This window comes from Triticum urartu, chromosome 4 (genome assembly GCF_003073215.2).
Source record: "Triticum urartu cultivar G1812 chromosome 4, Tu2.1, whole genome shotgun sequence".
NCBI lineage: Eukaryota > Viridiplantae > Streptophyta > Magnoliopsida > Poales > Poaceae > Triticum > Triticum urartu.
In genome coordinates this window covers 596,162,415-596,173,241 of record NC_053025.1, presented here as the reverse complement: position 1 = coordinate 596,173,241, position 10,827 = coordinate 596,162,415, and positions in this window count along the sequence as shown.

Genomic DNA, 10,827 nt, shown 5'->3' with positions numbered 1-10,827 from the left:
TTCAGCCACCCTGTCCTCCACCTCCAAGGAGCTGGCCCAACATTGCCCTCGTCTTTCATGCCATTTCCATTCCCACACCGCCGTCTTCACCTGCACCACCGGAAGAGCATCATCATCACCGTTTCCTCGGATGAAGCTGCGGCCTAATCGGCGCCACCAAAGAGATTGTACACTAATCACCGCATTTTCTTCTTGATTCAATCTCACAGTGCTGCCGGCGCTAAGTCCCGAGCCGACACGGCGCGGCTCCATCCACGGTGGCGTAGCCGGCCACTTCCTCCACGGCGTCGCTCCCTCGGCAGCGACGTCCACATCAGTAGGAGCTGCTGCTGCTTTAGCTCTCGCTCGCGCTGCTGCTCTGCTCTTGCTCTCGGTCCCCTGCCTAGTCTGCTCTTGCTATTGCTCTTGCTCGCGCTGCTGCTCTCGCTCTTGCTCTTGCTTGTGATGCTGCTCCGATTTAACTACACTTCAGTCGACTGAACCGAATTTTGGGTCAGTCGATTTTCAGGGGGGGCTCGCCGGGGTGAAGGAAGAACCAGCCGCAGCGGGGAGGGGGCTCGCCGGAGAGGTACCCCACTATCTATCTTAGGGTTCAGGATGGGGGCGGTGGTCGCCGGTGGTGGTGGGGTGTTGGCGGGGCTGTGGCGTGGGGATCGCCAGAGAAAAAGCTTGGCACGGGGGGGGGGGGGGGGGGGGGGGGGGGCTAGATGGATTGCCGGGGTGGCGGCGGACCGACGGTGGGGAGTGTTTTCGGGGCAGGCGGGGCGGCGCACCGCCGGCCGCGGGCGGCGGGGGGCTGCTGTTTGGCCGGTGGTGGCTGGCGGCTCAGGGGGGTGGAGGTTGAAGATGAACCGCAGGCCCTTGATTTCGTATCCAACGGTTGCAAAATCGACTGACCAGAGATGAAAAAGTCAGTCGACCGACGTGTAGCCTCACCTTGCTAGTGCGTTCAGTTTCAACAGCAAAATTCAGTTTCGACAGTTAAGTTCAGTTTCGACAGTTAAGTTCAGTTTCGACAGCTAAGTTCAGTTTCGACAGTTAAGTTCAGAGATGAGCGGCTGATGTATTTGACATATAGCACTTTGTGGTTATGTATTTTACGTCATGTATTGGAGATGCTATTAGAATTCCACTCAGGTTAACATTATTCGTTGTCTCTCTTGTCCTGCTTTAGCCTCGGCGTCGTACAACTCACTGGAGCTGCTCCAGCGATGAAACCCTCCATCACAGCGGAGCAGTACCTCGTGCTCCATCTCCAGACGCCTAAGATCTTCTTCCCCTCCTCCGACAGCAAAGTCAGCCGGAGCATCCTCACCGGCCAACCCAATCATGCTGAGATCGACATGGCTTCGCCAAAGAGGTTGTACACTTTTAATTTTCACTTCTCCTCCTTTTCAAATTCCTATTCATGAAGCACAATACTAAGAGATAGTAGCATAATAGCATTATAACCGTACATTTTCTTGTGGTTTGACTTAATCTCACCATGCTTCTTTGCATCCTGTGATCTTCCAATTATTGTGAATCAAACACCCAGATTGGCAGAAATCCTGTGTTTTTAAATTCTCTGTTTTGCACGTGCATTCCTATCCTATTCCTGTCTATTTCCTATCCCTGCATTGTTGGAATCCTCCAAGTCAAACGAGCCCTTATAGAATTACTTCTCTTACAGATAGTTGTCAAACAAAACTTGTGTGGTTTGTCCCGCTCCTGCTGCGCCGTCGTCCACCCCAGCTCAGCTGCTCTAACGACAGAAGGGTCCAGCACAGTAGGGATCCGGTCACCAGACTGTCTTTCGCCGCCTCAGATCTTCTTCCCCGCCGCTGGCAACCATGAAAACTGCATTACCATCATCAACCGAGCAGATGACCTCGAGGACTACACGGGTCCGCAAGAGAGGTCCCACTCTTTCGTGTCTGATTACGTTATGCATCGCTTAATATTACATGCTACTTTATCGTCCTGTTCACCGATTAGACTCTGAGTCAGCTCCAAACTAATGGCCAAACTTGAGTTTTTAAATGGTTGTGGGGTACATATCGGGGTCGCTATCAATAGTATCTATCTACTATCTGGTTAATCTCCGGTGTCTACTATGAGTTTCATGTTGGGTGGGAAACAAACAGTAAAGAAGCCATTATCTGTATTTTTTAACTGAAGCCATTATCTGCCTACTATTATTGGTTTTGGGTCTATCCACAGGTTGCTACCATCACTCTGGATTTCTACATGCACTTCTTACATAATCTCACTATGTTTTATTCCTATGCATGACAGTTATTGTAAACAATGGAACTGAACATGTATAGCAAAAGAGACGAGCCTTGCGTGGCAATAAAATTTCATTTAGACATCACTCCATGGTAGGCGCAAAGGCAGCCCCCCTCCACGCATTTCGGATTGTAATCGAGAGGAAGATATCTGTTCTGAGGGGGATTCAGAAGGAGAAGACAACTCCTATTTACCCCCTGAGGTCTTCGCTCTAACTTGGCATGCTGATGTTGGTTATATCATTCATATGGTGTCTTGCATTGCTTACTTTATACATCAAATATGTCATTTGCTTAGTTTAGACATCCTTTGTGCGAATGCCATCTGTTTAGTTTATTCATCGTTTATGTGAATTATGCAACGCCATCTTGTTTAGCCAGGCATCATATATGTGAATTTTGCAATGCCATCCTGCTTAGTCAGTCATCTTACATGTAAATTATATCAGGCCATCCTTTTTTTCCGTTACATATTACATTTGTCAACAATGTTAGTACATTCAACTGCTCTTCGTGTGCATCAGCCATGTCGGTGTCAAAACCGGCGGATCTCGGGTAGTGGGTCGCGAACTGTGCATCTAGGCCGGATGGTAACAGGAGGTAGGGAACATGATGTTTTACCCAGGTTCGGGCCCTCTTGATGGAGGTAAAACCCTCCGTCCTGCTTGATTAATATTGATGATATGGGTAGTACAAGAGTAGATCTACCACGAGATCAAGGAGGCTAAACCCTAGAAGCTAGCCTATGGTATGATTGCTGTATATGGAGTTGATTGCCTACGGACTACAATCCTCCGGTTTATATAGACACCGGATAGGGTTAGGGTTACACAGAGTCGGTTACAATGGTAGGAGATCTTGAATATCCGCATCGCCAAGCTTGTCTTCCACGCCAAGGAAAGTCCCATCCGGACACGGGACGAAGTCTTCAATCTTGTATCTTCATAGTCCAGGAGTCCGGCTGAAGGTATAGTCCGGCTACCCGAACACCCCCTAATCCAGGACTCCCTCAGTAGCCCCTGAACCACGCTTCAATGACGACGAGTCCGGCGCGCAAATTGTCTTCGGCATTGCAAGGCGGGTTCCTCCTCCAAGTCCTTCATAGAAGATTGTAAACACCAAGAGTAATGTCTGGCTCTGCAAAATAGGCTTCCACATATCGCCATAGAGAGAATAATATTAACACAAATCAAAACTGCTAAAGTATTCCGCAGTGTGCCATCACACTACGGCCAAGTCCTTTACTCGAATCGTTTTTACTTTTCCACCTCAGCATGTTTTGCGAGGCGGTTTCCTTGGCACGTCTTGTCAAAGTAGAGATCGTGTACCCCCTTTACGGGATTCTCATCAATACGGATGTGGGTAACCCAACCGCGCCATTTATCACGGCGCTTGGGAGGCAAGCGAGTTTTACTAGGCTGGTGGGGACGCACAACCGCATCCGCCCATATAAGGGGATAAGGATCCACCTTTTTACCTACGCCTTCTTCCTCCTTTGCCTATCCATCTCCTGCGCACTCGAGCTCCAGTGCCCAAGCCCGCACTTCCCACCTCAACCTTCTTCAGCAATGTCCGGAGCGGGAGGCAAGTGGATGGTCTCCTCCGCTACGGAGGGCCAAGTCAAGAAGCTAAGGAAGGCCGGATACCTGTCCAAGGACATCGCGCACCGGCTTCCCGAAAAGGGGCAGCTTCTCCCCACCCCAAGGCCCCATGAGAGGGTAGTATTTCTCCCCCACTTCCTCCGCGGACTGGGTTTTCCACTCCACCCATTTGTCCGAGGGCTCATGTTCTATTACGGCCTTGATTTCCACGATCTGGCCCCGAACTTCATCCTCAACATCTCGGCATTTATCGTCGTGTGCGAGGCTTTCCTCCGCGTCCGCCCTCATTTCGGCCTCTGGCTCAAGACCTTCAACGTCAAGCCCAAGGTGGTGCGAGGCAGCCAGGAGGAGTGCGGAGGCGCCATGGTGGGCAAGATGGCCAACGTCCTATGGTTCGAGGGCTCTTTTGTGGAGACCCTGAAGGGGTGGCAATCCGGGTGGTTTTACATCACCGAGCCACGCGATCCGAACTGGATCATAGCCCCCGAGTTCCGATCCGGACCCCCCACGCGGCTTATGTCCTGGAAAGAGACGGGCCTGTCGTGGGGTGACGAAAAAGAGGTGACCGGATTACAAACATGCATCCAGTCCCTGGTGAACAAGCCGATCCGGATCGTTAATGTAATCCAGGTTATGCTCGTCCGCCGGATCCTCCCGTGCCAACAACGGGATTTTAATCTGTGGGAGTTCGACCCGGCGCAGCACCAAACCCTTAGCTAGCTCTTTGACACGACGTACGAAGATGCCTGGAAGGTGCAATTCAAGGGCGTCGAGGCTCCCGCATCCGCTTCCGAGGACCGCGGATACAGCTCGCAGCGTCACGCTAGCGATGTAAGCTATCTTCACCTTTTACAGGATGTTAAGCTTTTTTCATAGTTTGACTCTATGCGGGATCTAAACTCCCTAACCTTTGACAGGCTTGGCGAGCGATATCCGGACCAATTAACTGTCCGGTTCCGCTGCCCGAAGACCCAGCCCCAGCTCTACTAGTGAAGCTGCTGGTTCCGGCGCCTTATGTGGTGCCGGAGAAGAAGGCCAAGAAGAAGAAGACCACGTGGACTCGAAAGAGTGCCCGCAACATGGTGGTGTCAGACTCGTCATCCGACGAGTCCGAGACGCCCTCTTCCCGTGAAAACGAGGAGGAGGAAGAAGAAAACTCCCCCCCCCCCAGTGGAGGGAGGAGAGAAGAGGAAGGCCGCCCCAACGGGGGAGGCCGAGGGGTCCAGGGAAAGGAAGACCCCTCCACCGGACTACTCCCCCGACGCCGAAGAAGGCAGAGAGGAGTGGCCAAACAGGGCCAAGCGTCCGGCGAAATCGTAAGTTCGGATATCAGAGTAACTCATGATGTTCCTTTGTTGCACAGCTTTCCCTAATGTTGAACGTAATTATGCAGCCCGCCCCGGGCCGAATTCAACGAATCGTCAGGCGGCTCTCTGGACTCATCGGACGTGAACTCAGTTCCACCCGCTGTCTCCCCCCGCACTGCAGACGACGTCGAAGTGGCGTCGCGACAAGCTCCAGGGCAGGAGGAGGTGGTCCCAGAGGAGCCGCAAGGCAACCTCCCGGACTCCAGGAGTGAAGGGGATAAGGCCCCCCAGGGCTCCAAGTCCGGCTTTGTGCCGGACACCGCGCCGGAATCTTCTACAGTTCCGGATCGCGGTAGGCGAACTCCTTCCAAGAGGAGCAAGCCTTCTGAGCCGGCGGCCTCCGTCCAACCGGAGGTGCCGGACAATCTGCTGGAGGTGCTTGACGGCGCCTCCATCGACGAGGGGCACCGTACTATTATGAGTACGGTGATCCAGAAGGTTCAGTCCGCCAAGAGCGGACTGACTGAAGCTTGCGCTAGCCTTCTAACAGGCTTCGAGGTAAGTAAAAATATGTAAAAATATTACCGCATAGACAGTAGCCCCCGATGCTCTGTTTGGCGTTCAGAAAGAAAATCCGAATAGAGGATCTATTAAATTTCGCAGGAGTCTAACAAAAAGAGTCAATATGCGCATGCAGGCTTCGCTGCTATCCACCGCCGCACTGACTGCGGAGGTGGGTGTCCTGAAGCAGGACCTCGAGCGGACCGAGCAAGAGCTCGGCCTTGCCAAGTGGCAGCTCGAGGAGAAAGAAGGTAAGAAATACCTTACAGAAAAAGTGCCTAAAAAAGGCGTGATTGCAAAAAAAATATAATAGGATTGTACTGCTTATTGTAGGGGCCACGACTGAGGTGGCGACCCTTAAGCAGGCGCTGTCTGAGGCCGAAAAGAAAACGGCCACGGAGCGTACCGAGAGAGACAGACTTGGGGCTCAGGTCGGCGAGGTGCAGCAAGAGCTTCAGGCTCTCATGAAACAGCATGAGAGTTTGGAGCTTGAGTCAAAGGCGCAAGCATCCGAGCTCGCGACGGCCCTTGAGACTGCCAAGTCTGCCAAGGCCGAAGCCCAAAAGGCCCTCCAAGAGTTGGAGGAGATGAGGAAGATAGCAGCGGGTAAGGCATTCTTCATGCAAAGCAGAAATATAAAAGTAAACTACTTGTTACTTACCCGAATCCGGAGCTCTCCAGGGGCATTCACAGATCTTCCCCGCAGCGTATCCGATGCCGCCGCATTCTACCGAGCTGAAGAGGGCAGCTCGACGGAGAAGGTGTTCTGGTCTCAGTATTCTGAGGCCGGACACCCTGTGCCTTTGAGCGACCAGCTGAAACAGCTGGTCGAGCTCCACAAGGCCGCCGAACAGGCCATGAAGGACTTCATAGTTCGGCTGTGGCTCGGAGAGGCCCTGCCTGGGAGCTATTTCGGGCTGGTGCGGCAGCTGGTGGAGGCCTGTCCAAGGCTCGAGGGCATCAAGCGCTCCGTCTGCATTGAAGGTGCCCATCGGGCCCTTGCCCGTGCAAAGGTGCACTTGGGTAAGCTGGACGGTGAGAAGCTTGTGAAGGACGGGCCGCCGCCGGGGAAGGAGCATCGCAAGCCCGAGAACTACTACAAGGTTGTTCTTGCAGGTGCCCGCCTTGTGGCGGATGAATGTACCAAGGATGTGATTTTTGAATGAATTCGCTCGTGTTTATCCTGTGCGCTGAAAACTTGTTCATATGCGCTAAGCAATGCTTATTGGATTTAAAATATTACTTTCCGTGCGTCCGTTTATCAAAAAATTGAGAGATGGCCAGTCGTCGGCTTCTGCCCCCATGCCACTAGTGCTGGGGTGTTCGGGATAAACCTGAGCGCTCTTTTTCCCATAGTTGGGTCCTTCGAGGGAGGCGCTCAGCACAACGAACCAGCCAATCAGACTATAATGCTTGAACACTCTCACTTAGCCATAGAACTCTATAATTTTAAATTTCGGGGAAGCCCCTAGTTCGGAAGACCGAGTTTGGGGCGCTATCCACGCCTTCGCCGGACAAAGCCAGCTCCTCGCTCGAAGCGGCATAAGTCTTTAGGGACTCGAAAAACCTCTCGAACAGCGACCGGTCTCTCGCCTCATCATGACAGTCAGTTTTAGCTTTCTCCACTAAGGTGCTTAACCCAGCTGAGCCGGGGCACAATCGCAGTGGTTCTCCTAGTGCTACCTTAGCCGATAGAGCGGAACTTAAGGCACCAAAACATAGGAGCCGGGCAAACCCAACTATTGACCCAAATCATGATTCGGAGCCGATGCATATAGTGCTATAAGTTCGGGGTGCCGCACTTGTGAAATTGTACGGACTTCTCACGCCATAATGAGGGGTACTGAAGCCCCTGGCGTGTTTGCCGTACCATGGTGTATGGGTGCAATCATGTCATTTAATAAACATATATGTGAAAAGAGGATAATGCAAAAAATAGACAAAAAGCTAAGCATTGTTTATAGAGAGGCTATTTATCAAAGCCAAACGATACAAATAGTGCGGTAAGCAAAAGATATTGGACTATTCAGTATGTCCTGACCAGGGGCAGGCCGCGGAATTGTATTTAAAACAGGTACACCGCTCGTAACAGAGACCACCTGGGAGTTCCATAATGTGGCATGGCTTGTCTGCCTCCCTGAATCTTGCATCGTTTGTGCGGCAGTCGAATTGCCGAACAGGTCGTCCGAAGTATGGAGTCCTGAAAGTAAGAAAAAATTAAAAAAAGAATCCGGCAGCCCCTAGTATGTTTTAAGCCGTATTTTTGGCGTGCCGTTATTGTGCCCCTTCCCCTGTGCCCATGGTATTTCAAGGGCGTAGTTATGTACGCGAGGTACTGGTTTTGCTATGTCGCGAAAGCTGGGGTTGGGGCCACATTGCTATGCTTGCTCAAAGTGTGCCAGGCGGTCCTGTTGTGGGTTACTCCGGGCGCGCTTGGCAGTGTCTAGCTTTTTAATGGCCGGACTGGAGATTTGCCTGAGAAGGCTACTTTGTACCTCCACTGCGAGAGCCGCCGTATGATCCTCCGTACGGAGGGAGCGTTCGGTGTTTCCGTTGACCGTAATTACTCCTCGAGGGCCTGGCATCTTGAGCTTGAGATATGCGTAGTGCGGCACCGCATTGAACTTTGCGAAAGCGGTTCGTCCGAGCAGGGCGTGATAGCCACTGCGAAACGAGACTATATGAAGATTAACTCTTCGCTTCGGAAATTATCCGGGGATCCGAAGACCACGTCAAGTGTTATTGAGCCTGTACAGTTGGCTTCTACACCTGGTATAACGCCTTTAAAGGTCGTTCTTGTGGGCTTAATCCTTGAGGGATCTATGCCCATTTTCCGCACTGTATCCTGATAAAGCAGGTTCAGGGTACTGCCGCCGTCCATGAGGACTCTTGTGAGATGAAATCCGTCGATGATTGGGTCTAGAACCAATGCGGCGAAGCCACCATGACGGATGCTAGTGGGATGGTCCCTTCGATCAAAAGTGATCGGGCAGGAGGACCATGGGTTGAACTTTGGGGCGACTAGCTCCATCGCGTATACGTCCCGTAGCGCACGCTTCCGCTCCCGCTTGGGAATGTGGGTTGCGTATATCATGTTCACCGTCCGCACTTGTGGGCGAAAGCCCTTCTGTCCATTGTTGTTCGGCGGCTTGGGCTCCTCGTCGTTGCTGTGCAGCCCCTTGTCTCTGTTTTCGGCCCTTAACTTGCCTGCCTGCTTGAACACCCAACAATACCTGTTAGTGTGATTGGCTGGCCTTTCGGGGGTGCCATGTATTGGCACAAGCGATCGAGTCTTCGGTCCAAACTGGACGGGCCCTGAGTATTCTTTTTGAATGGCTTTTTCCGCTGACCGGATTTATAGCCTTTGAATCCGGCATTGACTGCCGTGTCTTCATTGCTGTCACTGTTAACGCGGCGTTTTTGCTTATTCCGACGTGTCCTGCCACTTTTGTCCTTGGTATCCGAATTACCAGGGTTCTTTGATAAGTTGTTACTGCGAGCTAGCCAGCTGTCTTCTCCCACGCAAAAGCGGGTCATGAGTGTCGTGAGGGCTGCCATGGATTTCGGCTTTTCCTATCCCAGGTGCCGGGCAAGCCACTCGTCGCGGATGTTATGCCTGAAGGCTACTAGGGCCTCTGCGTCCGGACAGTCGACTATCTGGTTTTTCTTTGTTAGGAACCGTGTCCAGAATTGTCTGGCCGATTCCTCTGGCTGCTGAATTATGTGGCTTAAGTCGTCGGCATCCGGCGGTCGCACGTAAGTGCCCTAGAAGTTGTCGAGGAATGCGGCTTCCAGGTCCTTCCAAGAACCGATTGAGTCTGCTGGCAAGCTGTTAAGCCAATGTCAGGCCGGTCCTTTAAGTTTGAGCGGGAGGTATTTGATGGTGTGTAGATCATCGCCTCGTGCCATGTGGATGTGAAGGAGATAATCCTCGATCCATACCGCTGGATCTGTTGTGCCATCATATGATTCGATGTTTACGGGTTTGAAACCCTCTGGGATTTTATGATCCATTACTTCATTCGTGAAGCATAGCGGGTGTGCGGCGCCTCTGTACTGGGCTATATCACGACGCAGCTCAGAAGAGCTATGTCTGTTGTGTTCGGCCCGGCCGGATTTGTTGTATCCGGAGTGAAGATCATTGTCACATGCCGTAGGGCACCTGCGCGATCCGTAGATCGATCTTGTTTGTCTTGCCTTATCCTCCAGTATGTCTCGCAGGTCGGGCGCATTTTCCCGTGCCTTAGTTGAGCGGCGTCGGGGCATGGCTTCGGTGCAGGGCCGAGAGGCCTCTCTGTCGCGGCCGCGAGGTGGCCGGTCTGCCATGTCATGCGTTGGTGATGTAGGTGCTTCCTCCTCTGATCGGGGTAGCGGCCTGCGCTTCGGGTAACTCTTGGAGGGGCGTTCGAGTTCATACTCTTCGGCCGCAAGGACTTCCGTCCATCTGTCAGCTAGCAAATCTTGGGCAGCTCTAAGCTGTTGCTGCTTTTTCTTGAGGCTGCTTGCCGTGGCTAAAAGCCTGTGTTTAAAACGCTCTTGTTCGGCGGGGTCTGATGGTATGACGAATTCTTCATCATCGAGGCTTGCCTCGTCTTCGGAGGGAGGCATATAGTTATCATCCTCGACCTCTCGGTCTGCCGCTCTCTCATGAGGGCTGGCTTCTCCATCTTCCCGTGCCGAATCTTGCTGAGGTGGGTGTTCTTCGGCGCTATCCAGGGTAGTATTATCTCCCGTGCCGGAATCACCGTTTTTGCTTTGGCGGGATTTAGAGTCGCGCCGCTGACGTCGGCGCTTTGGCTGTTTCTTGGGGGCGTCATCCCCCACTGTTCCATCGCCATCTCCATCTTTTGGAGTATCCACCATATATATGTCATATGACGAGGTGGCCTTCCAGTGCCCTACAGGTGCTGGTTCCTGTTCGTCTCCTACATCATCATCCATGCCGTCGATGTCTTCGGAGCTGAAGTCAAGCATGTCGGTTAGATCGTCGAGAGTGGCTACAAAGTGGGTGGTGGGTGGGCTTTGAATTTCCTCATCGTCCGTATCCCACCTTCGCTGACCGTAGTCCGGCCAGGGCTCTCCTGATAA